A 9,333-nucleotide genomic window follows, 5' to 3' on the forward strand; every position below is an offset into this window, starting at 1 on the left:
TACTGTAACACACCCCACCCTGCCCCATCTAGTTACTGTAACACACCCTGCCCCATCTAGTTACTGTAACACACCCTGCCCCATCTAGTTGCTGTAACACACCCTGCCCCATCTAGTTACTGTAACACACCCTGCCCCATCTAGTTACTGTAACACACCCCACCCTGCCCCATGTAGTTACTGTAACACACCCTGTCCCATCTAGTTACTGTAACACACCCCACCCTGCCCCATCTAGTTACTGTAACACACCCCACCCTGCCCCCATCTAGTTACTGTAACACACCCCACCCTGCCCCATCTAGTTACTGTAACACACCCCGCCCCATCTAGTTACTGTAACACACCCTGCCCTGCCCCCATCTAGTTACTGTAACACACCCTGCCCCATCTAGTTACTGTAACACACCCTGCCCCATCTAGTTACTGTAACACACCCTGCCCCCATCTAGTTACTGTAACACACCCCACCCTGCCCCCATCTAGTTACTGTAACACACCCTGCCCCATCTAGTTACTGGAACACACCCTGCCCCATCTAGTTACTGTAACACACCCTGCCCCCATCTAGTTACTGTAACACACCCTGCCCCATCTAGTTACTGTAACACACCCTGCCCCATCTAGTTACTGTAACACACCCCACCCTGCCCCCATCTAGTTACTGTAACACACCCTGCCCCATCTAGTTACTGTAACACACCCTGCCCCCATCTAGTTACTGTAACACACCCTGCCCCCATCTAGTTACTGTAACACACCCTGCCCCCATCTAGTTACTGTAACACACCCCACCCTGCCCCATCTAGTTAATGTAACACACCCCACCCTGCCCCATCTAGTTACTGTAACACACCCCGCCCCATCTAGTTACTGTAACACACCCTGCCCCATCTAGTTACTGTAACACACCCTGCCCCCATCTAGTTACTGTAACACACCCTGCCCCCATCTAGTTACTGTAACACACCCTGCCCCCATCTAGTTACTGTAACACACCCCACCCTGCCCCATCTAGTTACTGTAAAGCACCCCACCCTGCCCCATCTAGTTACTGTAACACACCCCGCCCCATCTAGTTACTGTAACACACCCTGCCCCATCTAGTTACAGTAACACACCCTGTCCCATCTAGTTACTGTAACACACCCTGCCCCATCTAGTTACAGTAACTTGGACAGGATTTGTTACAGTAACACAAAGCTAATATTAGGTGTAAACAATCTTTAATCAATGCCAATATGATAACATTTCACATGATCACTAGTACTGACTTTTCAATATGGTAGCACCACTGAATTATTCGTAAAAAAACAAAAACATAAGTTCATTTTATTTCACATCCAGAAAGAATTTACAGTGTACAAATATGCAAATATAAATAAGTGATAAGAAAAAAAAACTTAATGGAGAAAATAAGCCTTTTAAATACACAGAACAACCTAAATGGCACCCTAATCCCTATATAATGTTTTACTTTTGACCATATCTCTTTATCTGACTTAAATAAATAAAGGTTAAATAAAATTAACAAAAAAAAATGTATAAACTATACAGAATGTCTTTGTTCTGAAGTTCAGCATCCTCTTTACAGAATATCTTTGTTTTGATTACCTGCTGAAGTAATCATCCTTTATAGAATGTCTTTGTTTTGATTACCTGCTGAAGTAATCATCCTTTATAGAATGTCTTTGTTTTGATTACCTGCTGAAGTAATCATCCTTTATAGAATGTCTTTGTTTTGATTACCTGCTGAAGTAATCATCCTTTATAGAATATCTATGTTTTGATTACCTGCTGAAGTAATCATCCTTTATAGAATGTCTTTGTTTTGATCATGTTGTAGTTGACCATCCTTTATAGAATGTCTTTGTTTTGATTATGTTGAAGTTTAGCATCCTTTATAGAATGTCTTTGTTTTGATTATGTTGAAGTTGACCATCCTTTATAGATTGTCTTTGTTTTGATTATGTTGAAGTTGACCATCCTTTATAGAATGTCTTTGTTTTGATTATGTTGAAGTTGACCATCCTTTATAGAATGTCTTTGTTTTGATTATGTTGAAGTTTAGCATCCTTTATAGAATGTCTTTGTTTTGATTATGTTGTAGTTGGCCATCCTTTATAGAATGTCTTTGTTTTGATCATGTTGTAGTTGACCATCCTTTATAGAATGTCTTTGTTTTGATTATGTTGAAGTTGACCATCCTTTATAGAATGTCTTTGTTTTGATTATGTTGTAGTTGACCATCCTTTATAGAATGTCTTTGTTTTGATCATGTTGAAGTTCACTATTGTTAACATAATATCTTTGTTGTGATCACCTGTTGTGGTTGACCATCCTTAAATGAATGTCCGGCTTCCAGGTTTTATCCATGGAATGGATGTGCTCCTTAGCCTTCAACTTCAGTGCTGTGATGCTGGAACCATGTTCCAGGTCCTTAGCAGAGGGTACTTATCATTGAAGCTGCAGGGGCACTGGTAGAGTGGCGGGGCCACAGACTGCATCTCCTGTACCATCCCTTGGTGCACCATGCCATGTCCTGGGGGGCTGTCGAGGAAGCTGTGGCTGTGGCAGTGGGAGTGGCTGGGGTAGGCAGGCTGAAAGTGAGGGCCCTGCCCTGGGCCTGCATATCCGGGGATAGTGTGCATTGGGTTGCCGCTGGACATGGGTGATGCCAGCCAGGGGTCCAGGGGTAATGGGTTGGACATGAGCCCCACATTGGAGGGCATGGGCGACCGGTTGAAAGACAACATGGGGGAGTGGCGGAGCTTTGTTGAGTTGGAGTCCATCTTCTCCTGACGTCTCCACTTAGCCCGACGGTTCTGGAACCACACCTGGACACGGAAGAGAGGATACCGTAGTATTAGTCTACAGTAGTCACTCAGGAGTGCACACTACATCGATGTAGTGCACACTACATCACAATAATGGTAGTAATAATAGTATTTGTAGATGTTGTTGTTGATGTTTTGCTTAATTTCTTTTACAAAAATGGCCTGGACTAAATTATTCAGAATTCAAATGAATTTGGTTAGAGGCTGTGTAATTTGGTTAGAGGCTGTGTAATTTGGTTAGAGACTGTGTAATTTGGTTAGAGGCTGTGTAATTTTGTTAGAGGCTGTGTAATTCTGTGTGATTTAGTTAGAGGCTGTGTAATTCAGTTAGAGGCTGTGTAATTCAGTTAGAGGCTGTGTAATTCAGTTAGAGGCTGTGTAATTCAGTTAGAGGGTGTGTAATTCAGTTAGAGGGTGGGTAATTCAGTTAGAGGGTGTGTAAGAGGCTGTGTAATTTAGTTAGAGGCTGTGTAATTCAGTTAGAGGGTGTGTAATTCAGTTAGAGGCTGTGTAATTCAGTTAGAGGCTGTGTAATTCAGTTAGAGGGTGGGTAATTCAGTTAGAGGGTGTGTAATTTAGTTAGAGGCTGTGTAATTTGGTTAGAGACTGTATCATTTGGTTAGAGTCTGTAAGAGGCTGTGTAATTATGTGTGATTTAGTTAGAGGCTGTGTAATTTAGTTAGAGGCTGTGTAATTCAGTTAGAGGGTGTGTAATTCAGTTAGAGGGTGTGTAATTCAGTTAGAGGCTGTGTAATTCAGTTAGAGGCTGTGTAATTCAGTTAGAGGCTGTGTGATTCAGTTAGAGGCTGTGTGATTCAGTTAGAGGCTGTGTAATTCAGTTAGAGGGTGTGTAATTTAGTTAGAGGCTGTGTAATGTAGTTAGAGGCTGTGTAAGAGGCTGTGTAATTTAGTTAGAGGCTGTGTAATTTAGTTAGAGGGTGTGTAATTCAGTTAGAGGCTGTGTAATTTAGTTAGAGGCTGTGTAATTCAGTTAGAGGCTGTGTAATTCAGTTAGAGGGTGTGTAATTCAGTTAGAGGGTGTGTAATTCAGTTTTACAAAAATGTGTAATTCAGTTAGAGGCTGTGTAATTTAGTTAGAGGCTGTGCAATTTAGTTAGAGGCTGTGTAAGAGGCTGTGTAATTCTGTGTAATTTATTTAACCTGTGGTAAGCTACTGGTGCCCACTACTACTACTACTAATAGTAATAGTAGTAGTAGTCATAGTAGTGGTGGGGGTGGTAATAGTAGTAGAAGTGGTGGTAATAGTAGTTGTAGAAGTGGTGGTAATAGTAGTAGAAGTGGTGGTAATAGTAGTAGTAGTAGTAGTAGTAGTAGTGGTGGTAATAGTAGTAGTAGAAGTGGTGGTAATAGTATTAGTAGTAGAAGTGTTGGTAATAGTAGTAGTAGTAGTAGTGGTAATAGTAGTAGTAGTAGTAGTAGTATAAGTGGTGGTAATAGTAGTAGTAGAAGTGGTGGTAATAGTAGTAGTAGTAGTAGTAGTAGTGGTAATAATAGTAGTAGTAGTAGTGGTGGTAATAGTAGTAGTAGTAGAAGTGGTGGTAATAGTAGTAGTAGTAGTAGTAGTAGTAGTAGTAGTAGTAGTAGATGTGGTGGTAATAGTAGTAGTAGTAGTAGTAGTAGAAGTGGTGGTAATAGTAGTAGTTGTAGTGGTGGTAATAGTAGTAGTGGTGGTGGTGGTAATAGTAGTAGTAGTAGTAGTGGTAATAATAGTAGTAGTAGTAGTGGTGGTAATAGTAGTAGTAGTAGAAGTGGTGGTAATAGTAGTAGTAGTAGTAGTAGTAGTAGTAGTAGTAGTAGATGTGGTGGTAATAGTAGTAGTAGTAGATGTGGTGGTAATAGTAGTAGTAGTAGTAGTAGTAGAAGTGGTGGTAATAGTAGTAGTTGTAGTGGTGGTAATAGTAGTAGTGGTGGTGGTGGTAATAGTAGTAGTGGTGGTGGTAAAAGTAGTAGTGGTGGTAATAGTAGTAGTAGTAGTGGTGGTGGTAATAGTAGTAGTAGTAGTAGTAGTAGTAGTAGTAGTAGTAGTAATATTAGTAGTAATAGTAGTAGTAGTGGTGGTGGTAATATTAGTAGTAATAGTAGTGGTGATGGTGGTGGTAATAGTTGTAGTAGTGGTGGTGGTAGTACTAGTCGTAGTGGTGGTGGTACTTGTAGTAATGGGGGTGGTGGTGGTAGTAGTGGTAGAAGGGCCAGTAGTAATCCTAGTCTAGTAATAGTCGACAGCCAAGGGCTCCATACCTGGACAGTATTATTAGTGTATAGTGATAGTAGTATTAGATAGGTAGAGACTCAAGACAGTATTATTAGTGTATAGTGATAGTAATAGTAGTATCAGATAGGTAGATACTCAATACAGTATTATTACTGTATAGTAATACAGGTTTTATAGTATATATACTATATTTTTAGTGTATAGTAGTATTAGATAGGTAGATACTCAATACAGTATTATTAGTGTATAGTAAGTAGTATTAGATAGTTTGATACTCAATACAGTATTAATAGTGTATAGTGATAGTAGTATCAGATAGGTAGAGACTCCCATACAGTATTATTAGTGTATAGTAGTAATAGTAGTAGTAGTATTAGATAGGTGGAGGTTGTATACCTGGACACGGACCTCAAGGAGGTAGACCTTCATGGCCAGGAGCTCCCGGCTGTAGACGTCAGGGTAGTGGGACTTCTCAAAGGCCTTCTCCAACTCATGGAGCTGGAAGGTGGTGAAGGTGGTGCGGTTACGCCGGTGCTTCTTCTTAGGGCGGTCCTCCTTTGGAGGCTCGGGGGACTTTTCCCCGCTGCCCACCCCCTTCTGGAGATCTCCCAGGTCCCCGTCACACTCGTCCCTGGAGAAAAGGCCCGACTCTGAAGAGGAGACAGTCGAACAGGAGAGACGTGTGTGTTTAGGTATCTGTCTTCTTGCACTCGGCTCCTTCGGCAGTGCCAGCTCTACTTACCAAAAGGCGACCTAATATGCAGCTCTCTCTACGGGTGATCTCATAGTCCCATGGGGACAGATGCCACCTGTTAAACCTGAGTGTCCTCATGTGGGAATAGACAGCTCTAATCTACACCAAGAAACATTAAGTTAGACATTGTCGCTGTACTGTAGTGATAAACTGTAGTCTCTGAATCTTGAGAAAATGACAATCCAAGCACAGTGTGCTTTCAACTGTCCCTGCCTTTCCTCCTGGATGAGGTCAGTGCCGTATGCTTTCAACTGTCCCTGCCTTTCCTCCTGGATGAGGTCAGTGCCGTATGCTTTCAACTGTCCCTGCCTTTCCTCCTGGATGAGGTTAGCACAGTGTGCTTTCAACTGTCCCTGCCTTTCCTCCTGGATGAGGTTAGCACCGTATGCTTTCAACTGTCCCTGCCTTTCCTCCTGGATGAGGTTAGCACAGTGTGCTTTCAACTGTCCCTGCCTTTCCTCCTGGATGAGGTTAACACCGTATGCTTTCAACTGTCCCTGCCTTTCCTCCTGGATGAGGTTAGCACAGTGTGCTTTCAACTGTCCCTGCCTTTCCTCCTGGATGAGGTTAGCACCGTATGCTTTCAACTGTCCCTGCCTTTCCTCCTGGATGAGGTTAGCACCGTATGCTTTCAACTGTCCCTGCCTTTCCTCCTGGATGAGGTTAGCGCCGTGTGCTTTCAACTGTCTCTGCCTTTCCTCCTGGATGAGGTCAGTGCCGTATGCTTTCAACTGTCCCTGCCTTTCCTCCTGGATGAGGTTAACACCGTATGCTTTCAACTGTCCCTGCCTTTCCTCCTGGATGAGGTCAGTGCCGTATGCTTTCAACTGTCCCTGCCTTTCTACGGGTGATCTCATAGTCCCATGGGGACAGATGCCACCTGTTAAACCTGAGTGTCCTCATGTGGGAATAGACAGCTCTAATCTACACCAAGAAACATTAAGTTAGACATTGTCGCTGTACTGTAGTGATAAACTGTAGTCTCTGAATCTTGAGAAAATGACAATCCAAGCACAGTGTGCTTTCAACTGTCCCTGCCTTTCCTCCTGGATGAGGTCAGTGCCGTATGCTTTCAACTGTCCCTGCCTTTCCTCCTGGATGAGGTCAGTGCCGTGTGCTTTCAACTGTCCCTGCCTTTCCTCCTGGATGAGGTTAACACCGTATGCTTTCAACTGTCCCCGCCTTTCCTCCTGGATGAGGTCAGTGCCGTATGCTTTCAACTGTCCCTGCCTTTCCTCCTGGATGAGGTCAGCACCGTAGGCTTTCAACTGTCCCTGCCTTTCCTCCTGGATGAGGTAAAGTAAACATTGTGACTACTCATTTTACTGTGGAGAAGTGAAAGTCTTGGATATGAACTGCAATTTCACTGATGTTGTTGCTGTACATGTTATAGATGTTTATGAGCAGTTATTAGTGCCTATGTTGTCCATTATAATGCATTATGCATGTCTCATAAGAGGGTATTCATAGGAAGTGTTACTTATATTTATTTATTTTATTTAACTAGGCAAGTCAGTTAATTAAGAACAAATTCTTATTTACAATGACGGCCTAGGAACAGTGGGTTAACTGCCTTGTTCGGGGGCAGAAAGACAGATTTTTACCTTGTCAACTCGGGGATTCGATCTAGCAACCTTTCGGTTACTGGCCCAACTCTCTAATAAACGTGAGAACCTAAAAACAGCCCTATCTGGTGCAAACACAGAGACAGGAACAATCACCCACAAAACCCAACACCAAACAGGCTACCTAAATATGGAGAACCGTTACACTTTTGTTTCAAAGTATATTTGTTTAAGACTACCAAGAATCACTGTGACACTGATTTAGCCCACTGCAGTAAAAGGTTATGCAAAGACATATTGGTTGTAATGCATATTACTACGGTAACAATCATATGGGTTGTAATGCATATTACTACGGTAACAATCATATGGGTTGTAATGCATATTACTACGGTAACAATCATATGGGTTGTAATGCATATTACTACGGTAACAATCATATGGGTTGTAATGCATATTACTACGGTAACAATCATATGGGTTGTAATGCATATTACTACGGTAACAATCATATGGGTTGTAATGCATATTACTACGGTAACAATCATATTGGTTGTAATGCATATTACTACGGTAACAATCACATGGGTTGTAATGCATATTACTACGGTAACAATCATATGGGTTGTAATGCATATTACTACGGTAACAATCATATGGGTTGTAATGCATATTACTACGGTAACAATCACATTGGTTGTAATGCATATTACTACGGTAACAATCATATGGGTTGTAATGCATATTACTACGGTAACAATCATATGGGTTGTAATGCATATTACTACGGTAACAATCATATTGGTTGTAATGCATATTACTACGGTAACAATCATATTGGTTGTAATGCATATTACTACGGTAACAATCATATGGGTTGTAATGCATATTACTACGGTAACAATCATATTGGTTGTAATGCATATTACTACGGTAACAATCATATGGGTTGTAATGCATATTACTACGGTAACAATCATATGGGTTGTAATGCATATTACTACGGTAACAATCATATTGGTTGTAATGCATATTACTACGGTGACAATCATATTTGTTGTAATGCATATTACTACGGTAACAATCATATGGGTTGTAATGCATATTACTACGGTAACAATCATATGGGTTGTAATGCATATTACTACGGTAACAATCATATGGGTTGTAATGCATATTACTACGGTAACAATCACATTGGTTGTAATGCATATTACTACGGTAACAATCATATGGGTTGTAATGCATATTACTACGGTAACAATCATATTGGTTGTAATGCATATTACTACGGTAACAATCATATTGGTTGTAATGCATATTACTACGGTAACAATCATATGGGTTGTAATGCATATTACTACGGTAACAATCATATTGGTTGTAATGCATATTACTACGGTAACAATCATATTGGTTGTAATGCATATTACTACGGTAACAATCATATGGGTTGTAATGCATATTACTACGGTAACAATCATATTGGTTGTAATGCATATTACTACGGTAACAATCATATGGGTTGTAATGCATATTACTACGGTAACAATCATATGGGTTGTAATGCATATTACTACGGTAACAATCATATGGGTTGTAATGCATATTACTACGGTAACAATCATATGGGTTGTAATGCATATTACTACGGTAACAATCATATGGGTTGTAATGCATATTACTACGGTAACAATCATATGGGTTGTAATGCATATTACTACGGTAACAATCATATGGGTTGTAATGCATATTACTACGGTAACAATCATATGGGTTGTAATGCATATTACTACGGTAACAATCATATGGGTTGTAATGCATATTACTACGGTAACAATCATATGGGTTGTAATGCATATTACTGCGGTGACAATCATATGGGTTGTAATGCATATTACTACGGTGACAATCATATGGGTTGTAATGCATATTACTACGGTA

The 9,333-nt window shown here is 40.9% G+C and overlaps 1 pseudogene; it reads right to left on the reverse strand.

The window, feature by feature from the left end:
* Positions 1-1,186: 1,186 nt before the first annotated feature.
* Positions 1,187-6,681, reverse strand: LOC118966733 (annotated as a pseudogene).
* Between the last annotated feature and the right edge of the window lie 2,652 nt (positions 6,682-9,333).

The sequence above is a fragment of the Oncorhynchus mykiss genome, chromosome 1 (genome assembly GCF_013265735.2).
Source record: "Oncorhynchus mykiss isolate Arlee chromosome 1, USDA_OmykA_1.1, whole genome shotgun sequence".
NCBI lineage: Eukaryota > Metazoa > Chordata > Actinopteri > Salmoniformes > Salmonidae > Oncorhynchus > Oncorhynchus mykiss.